The sequence below is a fragment of the Physeter macrocephalus genome, chromosome 18, assembly GCF_002837175.3.
Source record: "Physeter macrocephalus isolate SW-GA chromosome 18, ASM283717v5, whole genome shotgun sequence".
Classification (NCBI taxonomy): Eukaryota; Metazoa; Chordata; class Mammalia; order Artiodactyla; family Physeteridae; genus Physeter; species Physeter macrocephalus.
The window spans coordinates 56,345,089-56,363,280 of NC_041231.1; the positions used below are offsets into that span (position 1 = coordinate 56,345,089).

Here is an 18,192-nt window from a genome sequence, read left to right on the forward strand (position 1 = left end):
TCAACCACCTTCCCACCACTGGCCCCTGGGTATTTTAAGATCCTTATCCAGGTCATCCCACACCTCAGCCTAAGCTCTGTTGCCAAGTTAACCAGATTCAGGATGGTGGACAGGAAACGCCACCTGCCACTCTAGTCAACAACGAATGTTGCCCACTGTCAAGCCATCAGCCATTGCAGCACCCCCGACGGTATAACGTCCAATTTACCTTCATTTACAAGTGTCAAAAAGAATAACTTTCAAAAATGTGTAAGGTCAACTAAGGCATCTGCTAAACCATTTTGCTGGTCATTTTGAAGCCTGGACGACTCAGGAAGAGTCTATTTTTGGGCTTATTGTTGACAGCGGCAGGAATCAACAGGAAAGCAAACCCCATGAGTGAGATCAGATCATCTCGGACAATGGGTTGTGCAGCCACTGTCCCAAAGCTGTTGGGTGAGTCTGAGAGTTAGGGTCTCCCCCCACCACACACACACTGAAGCAGCCCAGGTGCTTCTAGGAGCTTCACAGAGCAGAGGTCAGAGGCAGATCAGGGGGCCTGGGAACCTGCCAGCCTCTGATTTGTGTGGGGTAACGGTCAATGAGGTAAGACAAGGAAATAGAAATGGTTTCTGCTTGTGCTGATGCAGGCTAGGCCCTTGGGCTGGAGTGTGTGTGCCTGTGTGTGTGTGTGTGTGTGTGTGTGTGTGAGCTTGTGTGTGTGTGAGCATATGTTTTCCTGACCAGCACAGACCTATCTCTGCTCAGTGCTGGATTGTTAAAACTTCTGAAACCAAATATTGCTTCTCATCTTGCTGTTTATAGAGACTGACAGATTTCTTTTATTATGTAAGTTTAAAACGCTTTATGCCTCCTAAGACGTTTATGGACCCCTAACCCACTGCTGTGTGAGGGAGCTGGTCTGGTTTAGACACCTGGGAAAGCAAGCAGTCTGGAAATACTTAGAGAAATTAGATTTGCCAATATGTACCCATAGCCTAGCATTCCTCACTCCTGGGGATATGCCCAGAGAAACTCATTCCTGAGTTCGTGAGGACACATATAGAAGAACATTCATTGCAGCATCCTATGTGTGACAGAGGGCTATGTCTGCCCATCACTGGGGAGTAGAAAAGTAAACTGTTGAAGAGAGGCAGACCATGGAATTCCTGGAACAGCTAGCATCAATGAACTAAAGATACATACAGTAATATGGACAGATCTTGCAAATATGATGTTGAATGATAAAAATTTAAAAATAGAGGGAGAGGGCTTCCCTGGTGGTGCAGTGGTTGAGAATCCTCCTGCCAGTGCAGGGGACACAGGTTCGATCCCTGGTCTGGGAAGATGCCACATGCCGTGGAGCAGCTAAGCCAGTGTGCCGCAACTACTGAGCCTGTGCTCTAGAGCCCGTGAGCCATAACTACTGATCCCACATGCTGCAACTACTGAAGCTCACACGCCTAGAGCCCGTGCTCTGCAGCAAGAGAAGCCACCGCAATGAGAAGCCTGCGCACTGCAATGAAGAGTAGTCCCCGCTTGCCACAATTAGAGAAAGCCCACGCGCAGCCACAAAGACCCAACACAGCCAAAATAAATAAATTAAATAAATAAATAAATTTTTTTAAAAAATAGAGGGAGAGGGGACTTCCCTGGTGGTCCAGTGGCTAAGACTCTGCGCTCCCAATGCAGGGGGCCTGGGTTTGATCCCTGGTCAGGGAACTAGATCCCACATGCTGCAACTAAGAGTTTGCATGCTGCAACTAAAGATTCCCCACGCTGCAACTAAAGATGCTGCAACTAAAAGATCCCGCATGCCGCAACGAAGATCCCACGTGCTACAACTAAGACCCGACACAGTCAAATAAATAAATAAATAAATATATATACTTTTTAAAATAGGGACTTCCCTAGTGGTCCAGTGGTTAAGAACCCGCCTTCCAGTGCAGGAGATATGGGTTCAATCTCTGGTCGGGGAACTAAGATCCCACATGCCACGGGGCAACTAAGCCCGTGCGCCACAACTAGAGAGCCCGCGCACCGCAACTACTGAACCTGCACTCTCTGGAGCTCACGCGCTACAACTAGAGAGAAGCTTGCTCTCTGCAACTAGAGAAGCCCGTGTGCCACAATGAAGATCCTGTGTGTGGCAACTAAGACCCGACACAGACAAATAAATAAATTTAAAAATATATAAATGTATATATATATATATATATATATATATAAAATAGAGAGAGATCTAAAACAGTACTTCTCAACATACAGATGGCCAACAAGCACAGGAAGAGATGCTCATCATCGCTAATTATTAGAGAAATGCAAATCAAAACTACAATGAGGTACCACCTCACACCAGTCAGAGTGGACATAATTAAAAAGTCTACAAATAACACATGCTGGAGAGGGTGTGGGGAAAAGGGAACCCTCCTACACTGTTGGTGGGAACGTAAATTGGTGTAGTCACTATGGAGAACGGTATGGAGGTTTCTCAAAAAACTAAAAACAGAGCTACCATATGATCCAGCAATCCCACTCCTGGGCATATATCCAGACAAAACTATAATTCGAAAAGTTAACGCACCCTAATGTTCATAACAGCACTATTTATAATAGCCAAAACGTGGAAGCAACCTAAATGTCCATCAACAGATGAATGGATAAAGAAGATGTGGGACAGGGACTTCCTTGGTGGTCCAGTGGTTAAGACTTCACGCTTCCAATGCAGGGGGCAGAGTTCAACCCCTGGTCAGGGAACTAAGATCCCACATGCCATGCAGTGCGGCCAAAATATTAAAAAAAAAAAAAAAAGATGTGGAATCTCAGCCCCACACAGACCCACAGAATCAGAGTGTATGGGGTGGGGCCCAGGAATCTGTGTTTTCTCCAGGTGATTCTTATGCAGCTGAAGTTGAATTACCATTTACACACATTTCAAATACATACATACATTAAACAATTCTCTGTATTTTCTCAAAGTAGGTTCATATCCAAAGAAATCTACACATTACAGTAAGTGCTCACGGGGAGAAGCATGGAACTGAGGTGAAGGGGGAAATCCAATGAAATAAATATAAAAGTGAGGCCCGGCCCGCTCTTGATGATAGTAAGTGATGAACTGAATGAGTAACTTAATTCTGCAAAATCCTAAAAGTAAACTGGAGAGAGATGCACTGCAGACACAGGGAAATCTTTTTTTTTTTCCTTTGCCCTGTGTGTTAAGTGCACTGACTGCTCCAGCCAGCAGAGGTATACGCTGTGAAGTGTTCACACCTGTGCATGAGTAGAAGCTCGGTTCTTCCTACTCCCATTAAGCAATTTTTTTTTTTTTTTGGCTGCGTTGTGTCTTCGTTGCTGCGCACGGGCTTTCTCTAATTGTGGCGAGTGGGGCCTACTCTTCCTTGTGGTGCGTGGGCTTCTCATTGCGGTGGCTTCTCTTGTTGTGGAGCGTGGGCTCTAGGTGCGTGGGCTTCAGTAGTTGCATCATGCAGGCCCTAGAGCGTTCGGGCTTCAGTAGTTGTGGCTCGGGGGCTCAAGAGCACAGGCTCAGTAGTTGTGGCACATGGGTTTAGTTGCTCTGGTATCTTCCTGGGCCAGGGAATGAACCTGTGTCCCCTGCATTGGCAGGCGGATTCTCAACCACTGAGCCACCGGGGAAGTCCCTAAGCAAATATTTAAATATATCAGTTTGAGGGAATGCCAAAGTATTAGCCTGCCCAAAACGTCCACATATTTTATTCCAGCCCTGAGAGGATTACCTTATTTTATGAGGCCTGTCAAACAGGTGAGAGGCTATAGTTGGAAGAAAAAACACACTTTCTCCAGGAACAAGTTAGCCCGCAGATCCCATAGGATGCGGCCAGAAAATTAGGTCCAAGGATCCCTTGGCCCACCCAACAGGGAAGCTGAATGACCACAAAGAAACAAACGTCTCTCCTGTTATTTTTTTTTTTTCCTCTTTTGTTTGAGAATCTTACTTCTGACTGTTGGGAAAAGCAGAGCAGTGGTTTCCTTGGCTGAGCCCTTAAGCATTAGTTTATTTAGGAGCCAGAGGACCTGATAGATGTAGTGGTGAACAGGTTGGCACTGTGCAGACAAGGAGCCCTGTTTATCTGGATGCCCCCTCAGTGGTGGAGGGGCTGAGTGGCCGGCTGGGATGGTTTATGGTAACAGGTCCCCAGGCTGGGAGTGGAGAAGGCTGGCTTTATCCTAGGAATGCAAGGTTGGCAACAATTGAAAATCCATCAATGTAATATACCACAAAAATAGAATCAAGGGGAAAAAGCCACTCCTACTGTATAGCAGAGGGAACTATATTCAATATCCTGTGATAAATCATAATGGAAAGAATATGAAAAAGAATGTAGGGCTTCCCTGGTGGCGCAGTGGTTGAGGGTCCGCCTGCCGATGCAGGGGACACGGGTTCGTGCCCCGGTCCAGGAAGATCCCACATGCCGCGGAGCGGCTGAGCCCGTGAGCCATGGCCACTGAGCCTGCGCGTCCGGAGCCTGTGCTCCGCAACGGGAGGGGCCACAGCAGTGAGAGGCCTGCGTACTGCAAAATAAATAAATAAATAAATTTTTAAAAAGGGAAAAAAGTCACATGATCATCTCAACAGACACAGAAAATGCATTTGACAAATTCAACACTTTTTCATGATAAAAACACTCAACAAACTAGGACTAGAAGAGAACCTCCTAAACTTGAAAAAACAAAACAAAACAAACCTAAACTCAACTAAACTAAGCTCACATCAACTAAACTAACATCATACTCAATGGCAGAAGACAGAATGTTTTCTTCCTAAGACCAGGAACAAAATAAGAATGTCTGCCCTCACCATTTCTATTCAACATTCAACAATTTGACAAGTCTAATAGGCAAGAAAGTGAAATAAAAGTCATCCAGATTGGACAGGAAGACATAAACTGTGTGTCATCTATTTGCAGATGACATGATCTTATATATAGATAATCATAAAGGACCCAGTAAAAATTATTAGAACTAATAAACAAGTTCACCAAGGTTGCAGGATACAAAGTCAGTATACAGACCTTGTTTTATTGCACTTTACTACACTTTGCAGATACTGAGTTTTTTATAAACTGAAGGTTCGTGGCAACCCTGCATCAAATTAGTCTAGTGGCGCCATTCTTCCAACAGCATTTGCTTACTTCATGTCTCTCTGTCACATTTTGGTAATTCTTGCAATATTTCAAACCCTCTACCTACAAAAAGATTACGACTCACTAAAGGCTCGAAGATGGTTAGCATTTTTTAGCAATAAAGTATTTTTAAATTAAGGTATGTACATTTTTAAAGACATAATGCTATTGCACATTTAATACAGTATAGTGTAAATGTAACTCTTATATGCCCTGGGAAACCAAAAAATGCATGTGACTCAATACTGCAATATTCGCTTTACTATGGTGTCTGGAACTGAACCCACAATATCTCTAACGTATACCTGTACAAAAATCAATTATATTTATACACACTAGCAATGAACAATATGAAAATTAGATTAAGAAAAATTCAATTTATAATAGTATCAAAAAGCGTAAAATACTTAGGAATAATTTAATATGAAAAGCATAAGACTAGTACACTCAAACTATAAAACACTAAAAGAAATTAATGAAGACCTAAGTAGATGGAAAGATATCCCATGACTATGGACTGGAGGATATATTGTTAAAATGGCATACTCCCCAAACTGATCTACAGATTCAATGCAGTCTCTATCAAAATCCCAGCTGGGGGCTTCCCTGGTGGCGCAGTGGTTGCGCGTCCGCCTGCCGATGCAGGGGAGCTGGGTTCGCGCCCCGGTCTGGGGGGATCCCACGTGCCGCGGAGCGGCTGGGCCCGTGGCCCGTGGGCCGTGGCCGCTGAACCTGTGCGTCCGGAGCCTGTGCTCCGCAGCGGGGGAGGCCACAGCAGAGGGAGGCCCGCATACCACAAAAAAAAAAAAAAAAAAAAAAATCCCAGCTGGCTTTTTTGAAGAAATTGACAAGCTTATCTTTAAAATCATATGGAAATTCAAGGGACCCAGAAAAACCAAAACAATCTTGAAAAGGAGGAACTAAGCTGGAGGACTCACACTTCCCTATTTCAAAACTTAATATAAAGCTACAGTCTTCAAGTCAGGGTGGTACTGGTGTAAGAATAGACATATAGACCAATGGAATAGAATTGAGAGTCCAGAAAGAAACCCATACATCTATGCTCAACTCATTTTTGACAAGGGTGCCAACACCATTCAATGGGGCAAGAAGTCTCTTTCATAAGTGGTGCTGGGATAACTGGATAGCCACATGCAAAAGAATGAAGTTGGCCCCTACCTCATGCCATATATAAAAGTTAACTCAAAATGGATCAGAAACCAAATATAAGAGCTAAAACTATAAAACTCTTAAATGAACACATAGGTTTAAATCTTCACACATATACACACTACTATATATAAAAGAGATAATCAACAAGGACCTACTGTACAGCACAGGGAACTCTATTCAATATTCTGTAATAACCTATATGGGAAAAGAATCTGAAAAAGAATGGATAAATGTATATGTATAACTGAATCACTTAGCTATACACCTGAAACTAACACAACATTGTTAATCAACTATACTCCAATATAAAATAAAAATTAAATTTAAAAATATAATAAAATAAAAGTACTCTGCTCAATACTGTAAAAAAAAATCTTCAAGACCTTGGATTAGGCCATAGTTTCTTAGGACATGCAAAAGCGACCAAAGAAAATGTAAATAGGACTTCATCAAAATTAAAAACCTTTGTGCTTTAAGGACACAGTCAAGAAAATGAAAAGAAAACCCACGGAATGGGAGAAAATATTTGCAAATCATGTATTTGACAAGAGACTTGTATCTAGAATATATAAGGAACTCTTACAACTCAATAATAAAAAGACAATCCAATTTAAAGATGAGCAAAGGATGTGAATATCAGTTTCTCTAGGAAGATATACAAATGGGCAATAAGCACATGAAAAGATGCTCAACATCATTAGTCATCAGGGAAATACAAATCAAAACCACAATGAGATACCACTTCACACCCACTAGGATGGCTATAATCAAAAAAGCAGAAAATAACAGGTGTTGGCAAGGGTGTGGAAGATTTGGAACCTTTGCGCACTATTGGTGGGCACTTAAAATGGTACAGCTACTGTAAAAAATAGTATGGCAGTTTCTCAAAATGTTAAACATAAAGTTACCATATGACCCAGCAATTCCACTCTGAGGTGTATATGCAAGAAAATTAAAAACATATGTCCACACAAAAACCATACATGAATGTTCATAGCAGCATTATTCATAATAGCCAAAAAGTAGAAACAGGGACTTCCCTGGTGGTACAGTGGGTAAGACTCCACGTTCCTAATGCAGGGGGCCCAGGTTCAATCCCTGGTTGGGGAGCTAGATGTCTCATGCATGCAGAAACTAAGAGCCCGCATGCCACAACCAGGAGCCCGCAGGCTGCAACTAAGAAGTCCGCGTGCCGCAGCTAAGGCCTGGAGCAGCCTAAATAATAAATAAATAAATAAGTATTTTTTTTAAAAAGTGGAAACAACCCAAATGTCCATCAACTGATGAATGTGGTATATCCATACAATGGAATATTATCCAGCCATAAAAAGAAATGAAGTACTGATACCTGCTACAACATGAATGAACCTTAAAAACAATTATGCTAAATGAAATAAACCAGATACAAAAGACCACATAGTGTAGCGTTCCATTTATATGAAATGTCCAGAACAGGCAAATCCATAGAGATGGAGAGTAGATACAAGTGGTTGCCAGCAGCTGGGAGAAGGGGAGAGCGGGGAGGGATTGCTAATGAGTTTCCATATAGTGTGGCCAGCCTTCTTGGTTTGTCTGGGACTGAGGGATTTCCACGGTGGGTCTCTCAGTGCTAAAGCTGGGACAGCTCCACGCAAACCCGGAAGAAGTGGTTGCCCTATTCCGTATCTGTAAATGAAAGTGTTTTATTAGGTTGTCTCTAAGGTCCCTTCTAGCTTACAAATTCTTTGAGATTTTATTTGTGAAAAAAAACAAACAAGCAACAACACACCATCAAAGCCCAGAACAAGAAAAGCCTGTTTTTCTTTCCCTGTCTGGTAAATGATATGTCCCGGGCAAGCTTGCTGTCCAGACCTCTTGGTCATTCCCAGGGTATCCATAGCCTTCCCTGAGTGTGGGAGAAGCATGGGTACCATGCATTTACAAAATACCCCTTTTCAGTCTCTAACCCCAAACCAAAGAGATCAGAACATCTGGATGTGGGACCCAGGCCAAGAGGATTTTTAAAAAATCTGCCAGGTAATTCCAATGTGCAGCCAGGAACCAGAGACAGTGGGATCTGACACCTGCCCTGCTTCTCTTTCCCAGCCCCTCCCATGACTGGGCTAAGGGCTGCTGCGAAATATCAGAGGAGCCGATCAGAGTCTCTCTCAGGAATTTGAACTAAGACATTTTGGGGGAAGCTTGAGAAAGGCAGGAGAGGCCATAGTAGGTCACAGGTGAGAGGTTGTGCAGGGGGGTGGGTTGAGAGCAGAGGTCAAAGGAAATTGAGGAAGATCAAGAAAAACTAAGCAGACAGGGACCCAAGCACAGATTTCGCAGGAGGCCACAGACTAGTGACTGCTGGTCCCGCTCTGCTTCCATTCCAGGGTTTGCCTAATTCTGTGGAGTTTTATAATAAATCCTCTTTCTCTTAGCAGGAGGAGATATTGCATTTTCTAAAGATGGCTACAACAATATCTCCAGCCCGCATGCTCCCCTCAGTGTGACCTCACCACTTCCCCATCGGAAGGCGGCAGGTAATTTCTCTCTCCTTGAATCTAGGGGTTGACCTTATGTTGTAGCCAACAGAATGCAGCAGAAGTAACTCTATGTGACTTCCAAGGCTGAGTCAGAAAAGCCATGCAGCTTCCATCTGGTTCTCTGGGGACCTTCTCTCAGGGAGCCCTGAGCCACCAGGTAGGAAATCTGACTCCCCTGAGACCGCCATCTGAATAGGTCGTGTAGGCTCTCCAACTGACAGTCCCAGCTGAGCCCAGCCCTCCAGGCATCCCCACCAAGGCGCCATATTGGATTCTCCGGACAAACCCATCCACTAGCTAGTACCACTGAGCGACCTCAATCAACATCATGAGAAGAATTGCTCAGCCTGAGCCCTGCCCACATTCCTGACCCACACAATTTATGGGATGTAATAAAAAGGTTGTTCTCAATCTACAAAGTTTGGAGTAGTTTGTTACACAACAAAATAGAAACAGGTAGTCTAAGAAAATCTGTATTCCTTGTCATCAAAGAGCCTGATGGGCACACCAACTCTCTCCCAGGGTTTGTCCCCATTCCTAACTCACCTTTGGTTTAGTTTGTTTTTTGTGTTTTGTTTTTGGCCTTGCAGTGTGTGGGATCTTAGTTCCCTGACGAGGGATAAAACACACGCCCCCGGCAGTGGAAGCGCGGAGTCTTAACCACTGGACCACCAGGGAAGCCCCACCTTTGGTTTAGTTTTCATCAGGCCCCCAACCACCAACCTCCCACCACCGACGGGTGAAACTTGCACTGTGCATAGGAATTGCTGACACTTTTCACAATCAGAATTGTTCCTAAAAAAACCACAGCACAATTATAAAGTATTAAAAGAAAATATAAGCAATATATTGTTTAAAGTTGTAAAATATACATAAAACCGTTTTAACCATTTTTAAGTGGCATTAAGTACATTCACATCATTGTGAAACCATGACCACCACGCATCTCTAAAGTTTTTCATCTTGCAAACCTGAACCCCTACATCCATTAAACAACAGCTTCCCATTTCCTTCTCCTCTCAGCCCCTGGTGACCACCACTCTACTTTCCGTCTCTGTATTGGACCACTCTAGGTACCTCATGTAAGTGGAATTATACAGTATTTGTCCTTTGGGGTCTGGCTTCTTTCACTTAGCGTAATGTCTTCAGGGTTCACCCATGTTGTTGCAAATGGCAGAATTTCCCTCCTTTTTAAGGTTGAATAGTATTCCATGGCATGTATATACTGAATTTTGTTTATCCATTCATCCATTGATGGACACTTGGGTTGCTTCCACCTTTTGGCTATTGTGCATAATGTTGCTATGAACATGGGTGTACACATATCGGCTTTCAATTCCCTGAAGTGGAATTGCAGGATCATATGGTAATTCTAATTTTAGTTTTTTGAGGAACCCCTGTATTATTTTACATAGAAATCACACCATTTTTCATTCCCACCAGCGGAGCACAAGGGTTCCAACTTCTACACGTTCTCACTAACTCTTTTTTTTCTTCCTGGCGCTGTTGGGTCTTCGTTGCTGCACACGGGCTTTCTCCAGTTGTGGCGAGCAGGGGCTACTCTCTGTTGCAGTGCGCAGGCTTCTCACTGTGGTGGGTTCTCTTGTTGCGGAGCAAGGGCTCTAGGCGCACAGGCTCTATGCACACGGGCTTCAGTAGTTGCAGCACGCAGGCTCAGTAGTTGTGGCTCACCGGCTCTAGGGCGCAGGCTCGGTAGTTGTGGCACACAGGGCTTAGCTGCTCCACGGCATGTGGGATTTTCCCAGACCAGGGATCGAACCCGTGTCCCCTGCATTGGCAGGCGGATTCTCAACCACTGTGCCATGAGGGAAGCCCTCTCACTAACTCTTGTTATTATTATTATTATTATTATTATTATAGACATCCATCCTAATGGATGGAAAGTGGTATCTCATTGTGATTTTGATTTGCATTTCTTTAATAATTAGTGATGTTGAGCATCTATTCATGTGCTTTTCATGTGCTTATCTTCTTTGGAGAAGTGTCTACTCAAGTCCTTTGCCCGCTTTTTCACCCGGTTGTTTGGTTTTTCATTGTTGAGTTGTAAGAGTTTTTTGTAAATTCTGTATATTAACTTATTATTATTTGGCCGCACTGCGCAGCTTGCGGGATCTTGGTTCCCCAACCAGGAAACACGGGCCACTGCAGTGAAAGCATGGAGTCCTCACCACTGGACAACCAGGAAAATCCCTTGACCCCTTATTATATTAATGATTTGCAAATATTTTCTCCCATTTTGTGGACTGCCTGTAAGCAACATTGAAAGAGCTGGGACTAATGCAACATTGTAAGTCAACTGTACTTCGGTTAAAAAAAAAAGAGGGACTTCCCTGGCAGTCCAGTTGTTAGGACTCCACGCTTCTACTGCAGGGGGCATGGGTACGATCCCTGGTTGGGGAACTGAGATCCCACAAGCTGCGTGAACCAGCCAAAACAAAAAACAAAAAAAAAAGGAGAGAGAGAGAGAGCTGAGAAACAGCTGGGTACTTTCTGAGCATGGTACCAAAACAGAAATAATAAAGGAAACAGTCAGTGGATTTGAATACATAAAAATATGTGTTAGCTATGATTAAAAAATACCACAAACCAGGACTTCCCTGGTGGAGCAGTGGTTAAGAATCCGCCTGCCAATGCAGGGGACACGGGTTCGAGCCCTGGTCCGGGAAGATCCCACATGCCGCCGAGCAACTAAACCCGAGCGCCACAACTATTGAGCCTGTGCGCTCTAGAGCCCACAAGCCACAACTACTGAGCCTGCGTGCCACAACTACTGAAGCCCGCGCAGCTAGAGCCCGTACTCTGCAACAAGAGAAGCCACTGCAATGAGAGGCCTATGCACCACAACAAAGGGTAGCCCTCGCTGGACGCAACTAGAGAAAGCCCACGCTCAGCAACAAAGACCCAATGCAGCCAAAAATATAATTAATTAATTAATTAAAAAAAAATAATAAAAAAACAAAACCACAAACCACATCAAAAGTCAAATGACGCAGGAAAACTTTTTTTGCAATATACAGCAATGGATTTTTAATATGCAGCAAGTAAAATCCAAGTAGTCTAGTAAACAAAAGCTAAACCCCAATAAAATTAAACAGGGCAAAAGACACAAATATATAGTTACAGAAGAAGAAATACACGATCCTTTCTACACATAAAAAGTCTTGTGGAAGCAAAACTGACATCTTGCTTCCATGAAGTCCCAGGTTTAGGGGAAAATACACTTTCAAGTCTGTCAAGTTCTAGCCCCTCGAATAAATGGACTCCTGAGCATTGCCTGTAAGGTGCTGACAACTGAAGGCAAACGACTTTATCCCTGACTTTTGCAATGCTGCTGTCGGAAGTCTGGCCACAACCTCATAGAAATGATAACCCTGTAAGGAGATTGCTGGTTTTCAGTCCTGAACATACCAACTGTAAATTCAGTCACCTTGGTAACTCTGCAGTGTTTGGCTTCAATGACCTGCTGTGTTTTTTTATTTGAATAGCAGATCCTTCTGGCTGTCTCATATTTCTTGCAAGGAAACTTCTTTCCTTTTCTTACTGCTATCATCTGAGTCTTCAATTCACTGGGAATCAATGAAATGCACATTAAAATAAAATATTAAAATGTCAAGGTACCATTTTCACCTATTCAGTGGGCAAAGATGTACTTTGCCAAGATACTGCTTAATGCCAGCTGGGTGGGCAGTAAGTTGGGCCCACCTACGTGGCTGCTAACTTTTAAAATACACACTTTAAATCCTATAATTCTAGTACCTGCAATTCAACAGTGGTTATTTAGGTATATCCTAAAATTCAAAAGAAACAAACACTAAAATGTCATCAACTTACAAACAGTCAAATACACTTTCTAAGAATATGTAATACTCTGGGGAAATACTCTTGATTTAATGTAAAATGAAAAAAGTGGGATCATACAGGTTGATGGAAAATTTGATAATAAAACCATATATATGGCATTTTCAAAACTCATAAGAAAAAGAAAGCATTTAAATCACCACCCTTTCCTTTTCTTTAAGGAAAAAATAATTGATATGACTGCTGTCATTTAATAACAGAGCACACTAGAACTTATGAAGTTCATTTAAGGTGGAATTATATATAATGTTGTGTATTAAGGTCAGTTAAGGTGGGTGGGACTGGTTGTGGCGGTTGGGAATGAGCAAAAAAGAGTGGGGAAGAAAGAGAGCTGGGATAGCGTGGGGGACTGAGAGGGACAGACAGACAAACCTAGAAACTTAGGCAGAACGATCAAATGAAATCAATTCCTAGAGCATTGTTTCATGTCCTCTCTCCCCCCCCACCCCACCCCCACACACACTCCGGGCTATTGTTTCAGAAGGTTCTCTAACAGAAACCAACAAAGACAGCTCTCTGAACCAACAAGAACACAGACTCTCCTGCAGTTACGAGTGAAAGGAAACGATGTTCACATCGAATCCTTGTCAGAACAGCAGGACATCAGAGACATCTCAGAAGTTGTGGTGGGCTGTTCTGGAGACAAAATAAATCTTATGGCAAACGGCTCTACACCCTTCCCTGGAAATCACCAAAAAATGTTGTGCAGGGGCTCCCACCTCCGGGAGGCGGGGACTTGGGCTCAGGCTACTGAATTATTTATTAGAGCCCTAATTTGCAACAGTGAAACCAGTTTAAACAAATTAAAAGGGCAGGGTAGGGGAGTAAGCAAGCACTGGCTGAAAGAAAAGAACAAGCTGTTATTTACAAAGGATGCACAGGCACAGGCGCAGACATGCCATGTGATCAGAGAGGCAGCATACCAGCAAATTAGCAAACGTCTCTTGCAGAGATCAAAAACAGGAGTAATTGCCCACAGCCGGCCCAGGTACCAGCTGCTGAGCAAGCGATCCTGGCTTCTGTTGGATACAGAACTGGTTCTGTGTAAAGAGCTTTGAAATGCTGGGTCAGATGAGGTCTGTCCTATCTCAAACTGAGACTCACACCTTGAATTGCCCAGGTTTGAGAATGCTTGACTGGATGAAAACCCTCCAAGGAACCTGCTTTAAGTAACAGGGAATGTCCCAGAGCTGGAATTAGGAAAGTGTCACCAGCACAGGAGATTTAGCACTCGGTGCCTGGAAGATAAAGCAGGGTTCCTTGGCACAGTATGAGAGAAGCAGGTCAAGTTAGCAGCTTAGCAATTCAGCTACCCCTGGAGAGAACCCAAGAAGCCATCCAACACCAGTGAGTGCCCTGCTGGGTGTGCATTTCAGGAACCTCAGGGTCTTTGATTCTCGTGTAGTCACTCCTTCCAATAAGTCAAATTGGCCCAAGCTCTGAGGTGGCTGCAAATAATGTAACAGAAAGTTCAAGAGGACCTCACACAAGATGTGGTGCATATATACAATGGAATACTACTCAGCCATAAGAAAGAGTGAAATAATGCCATTTGCAGCAACGTGGATGGACATAGGCATGATCATAAATACTAAATGAAGTAAGTCAAGAAGAGAAAGACAAATATCGTATGATATCACTTTTATGTGGAATCCAAAATAGGACACAAATGAACTTATCTATGAAACAGATACAGACTCACGGACATAGAGAACAGACTGGTGGTTGCCAAGGGGGAGGGGGTTGCGGGAGGGATGGAGTGGCGTGTTGGGGTTAGCAGATGTAAGCTTTTACATATAGATGGATAAACAACAAGGTCCTACTGTATAGGACAGGGAACTATATTCAATATCCTGGGAGAAACCATAATGGAAAAGAATATTAAAAAAAAGAATGTATATACATGTATAACTGAACCACTTTACTGTACAGCAGAAATTAACACAACATTGTAAATCAACTATACTTCAATTAAAAAAAAAAAGAGGACGGGCTTCCCTGGTGGCGCAGTGGTTGAGAGTCCGCCTGCCGATGCAGGGGACACGGGTTCGTGCCCCGGTCCGGGAAGATCCCACGTGCCGCGGAGCGGCTGGGCCCGTGAGCCGTGGCTGCTGGGGCTGCGCGTCCGGAGCCTGTGCTCCGCAACAGGAGAGGCCACAACAGAGAGGCCCGCGTACCGCGCAAAAAAAAAAAAAAAAAAAAAAAAAAAAAAGAGGACCTCGCACATGTATCTGTGAGTTAGATAATGGCAGGATGCACAGAACAGACGTACCTTCCTGCCCGCCCCTCCTGTTTCCTTTAACTCGGAAAAGTGGCCTCAGCCTCAGTGCTGGGGCATGGCTGTGACACTGAGACAGATGTAGGGCAGGACTGTGACAAGGAGATGTAGACAACACCTGGTAAAGGGGTGAAACTTTCTACCAACATGCAAAGTGGAGTTGTACTGCCCACCTGGAACCGTGAGCTGGTCATCGTAGCCATGAGATCATAACAACACGACAGGGCACATAATCAGGGCACAGAGGAAGCCAGCACATGGAAGGAAATCCTCGGAGAGATGAGAAGGCAGGGAAAAAGATTTGACAGCTCGTTGCTGCCAGAGCTTCCTTAGCAAAGATAAGATCAGGATTGGGTTTATTTAAAAAGAGACAAATCCTGGTGTCTACCCAAGATGTTTGTTCCTATTGTATTTAATCTGTTGACAGGAGCAGGAAAGAAGTCAGTTTGGGGTAAACACTGCTTCAAGCAGTAGCCCTTCCTCGCAGAGCAAGTTTGGACACTGGATGCTGAAAATGGACCAAGAAAAACCAGCACATCCTGGCAGCATGCCCTGCGCAGGGGCTTCAGCTGTGTTTTTTGAGAAACATAGACCATCTTCGTCAGCAGAGCTTTGAACGCCCACTAAGATGGGAGGTCAGAGAGCGGAAGGTGAAACTGGCCATCACACTCCAATTCCTTAGAAAAGGGACATAGAGGTCCCTTCCTGAGAGCCATCCAGTCAGTTTTGCTAAACAGAACTGCAAACCCTTAAGACATGTAGAATAAATATTCCTACATTAAAGTGGTTTACAGGAAAAAGTTGAGATTGCTCCTAAAAGACATCTCTATCAGAGCTTCTCAGGCCAGCAGGTCAGAGGAGTCACCCAGGGAATCTGGGACTTGCTCAAGACCAGTGAATCCGAATCTCTGAAAATCGTTGTTCGCAGAGCCTTCCAGATGGTTTCAATATGGACGCAGGGTAAGAAACAGTAGTATAGAGCAGAGCTTTTCTAACTTTAATGGGCATACATCTCACCTGGGGATCTGCTTAAACCTGAGTTTAATCCCAACAGGTCTGGGGAAGGCTGAGAGGCTGCGTTTCTAACGAGCTCAGGGGATGGGGATGCTTGATCCAGGGCTACACTTAGGATGTCAAGGGCCTCTAGAGCTACCTCTTTAATTACGGGGATTGGATTAAAGTTTCTTATCAATAAAGTACAATTCAAAGCCAGGGATAAACCTTTGTATCATTTTGGTCAAAACAACTTTTCTTATCATGTGTGGGAGGAAGACAGGGCTAAGCAATCAGATCAGGTGGGCAGAAATCAGAGCAATTTTTAATTTTGGTCACATTTTTCAGTAAACATTATTTCAACTGATGAATCAGTAAACTAAATGTGGTACATCCCTACACTGGAATATTATTTGGCCATAAAAAGGAATGAAATCTTGATACATACTACATGGATAAACCTTGAAAATATTATGCTGGGAATTCCCTGGCAGTCCAGTAGTTAGGACTCCATGCTTCCACTCCAAGGGGCCTGGGTTTGATCCCAGTTTGGGGAACTAGGATCCCACAAGCCTGCGGTGTGGCAAAAAAAAACAAAAAAAACCACCAAAACAAACAACTATGCTAACTGAAAGAAGTCAGTCACAAAAGACCACATATTAAATATTGCATTTACATGAAATGCCCAGAATTAGCATATTTATAGAGATAGAAAGCAAATTAGTTGTTGCTTAGGGCTGGAGGGATGGGGGGAAAGGAGAGCTAGCTAAAGGGCAGGGGGCTTCTTTACGAGGTCATGAAAATATTCTAAATATTCATGAAATATTCTATAATTGACTACTAAAAAACCATTTAATTTTACACTTTAAAAGGGTGAGTTGTATGACATGTGAATTATCTTTCAATAAAGCTGTTAAAAAATTACCGAAAGGGCTTCCCTGGTGGCACAGTGGTTAAGAATCCGCCTGCAATGCAGGGGACACGGGTTCGAGCCCTGGTCTGGGAAGATCCCACATGCCGCAGAGCAACTAAGCCCATGCGCCACAACTACTGAGCCTGCACTCTAGAGCCCGCGAGCCACAACTACTGAGCCCGCGTGCGCGCCTAGAGCCGGTGCTCCTCAACAAGAGAAGCCACCTCAATGAGAAGGAGCCCGCGCACCACAAGGAAGAGTAGCCCCCACTCGCCGCAACTAGAGAAAGCCTGCACGCAGCAATGAAAACCCAATGCGGCCAAAAATAAATACATAAATTTATTTTAAAAAAATTACTGAAAGACCTTTGCAGTGCATATAAGCAACCAAACATATAAAGAACGTATAATATGGGCTTCCCTGGTGGCGCAGTGGTTGAGAGTCCGCCTGCCGATGCAGGGGATACAGGTTCATGCCCCAGTCCGGGAAGATTCCACATGCCGCGGAGCAGCTAGGCCCGTGAGCCATGGCCGCAGAGCCTGCGTGTCCGGAGCCTGTGCTCCGCAATGGGAGAGGCCCGCGTACCGCAAAAAAAAAAAAAAAAAAAAGAATGTATAATAATTTTATGTATTATATATGATATACATTATGTTCTTTATATACTATCTTTAATATTATATAGAATATATATAATAAATAATATAAAATACAAAGATTATGTAAAGCCTTGTAGGAGTAAGTCTATTGAAAAAAAAAGGCAAACAACCCAACAGGAAAAGAGACAGAGGACGTGCACTGACAATTCACAAAAGAGAAAACCAGAAGGGTCAACATACACATGGAAAGAGGCTCCACTTCTTTGGAAGTCAGGGAAATAAACATTAGTATATCAACCAGATATCAATTCAAACCCATCAGATTGGAAAAAGAAGTGCAAAAATTAGGATGATGACACTAAGCTATGCTAAATGGATTCTCATGTATTGCTGGTGGGAAGAGTAGCCTGGTCCAAAATCTTTGGAAAGCAATTTAGCAATATTTGAGTACATCTAAAGTGTGCCTATTCCATGACTTGCTAGTATACACACGTGAGAAAGTCTCACCCATGTATACAGGAGGCATGCACAGGAATATTCTTCCATTACTTTCTGTATTAGTAAAAAACAACAACTTGGGCTTCCCTGGTGGCGCAGTGGTTGAGAGTCCGCCTGCCGATGCAGGGGACAAGGGTTCGTGCCCCGGTCCGGGAAGATCCCACATGCCGCGGAGCGGCTGGGCCCGTGAGCCATGGCC

The 18,192-nt window shown here is 43.7% G+C and overlaps 1 long non-coding RNA gene across 1 annotated transcript in view; it reads right to left on the reverse strand.

Annotated features, from left to right (window-relative positions):
- Positions 1–3,690: 3,690 nt before the first annotated feature.
- LOC112062344 (uncharacterized) overlaps positions 3,691–18,192 on the reverse strand; it is a 16,629-nt gene continuing 2,127 nt past the window's right edge. The window contains exon 3 of the long non-coding RNA XR_002890676.2: positions 3,691–4,533. This is a non-coding gene — a long non-coding RNA (uncharacterized lncRNA). The remainder of the gene's footprint in view (positions 4,534–18,192) is intronic.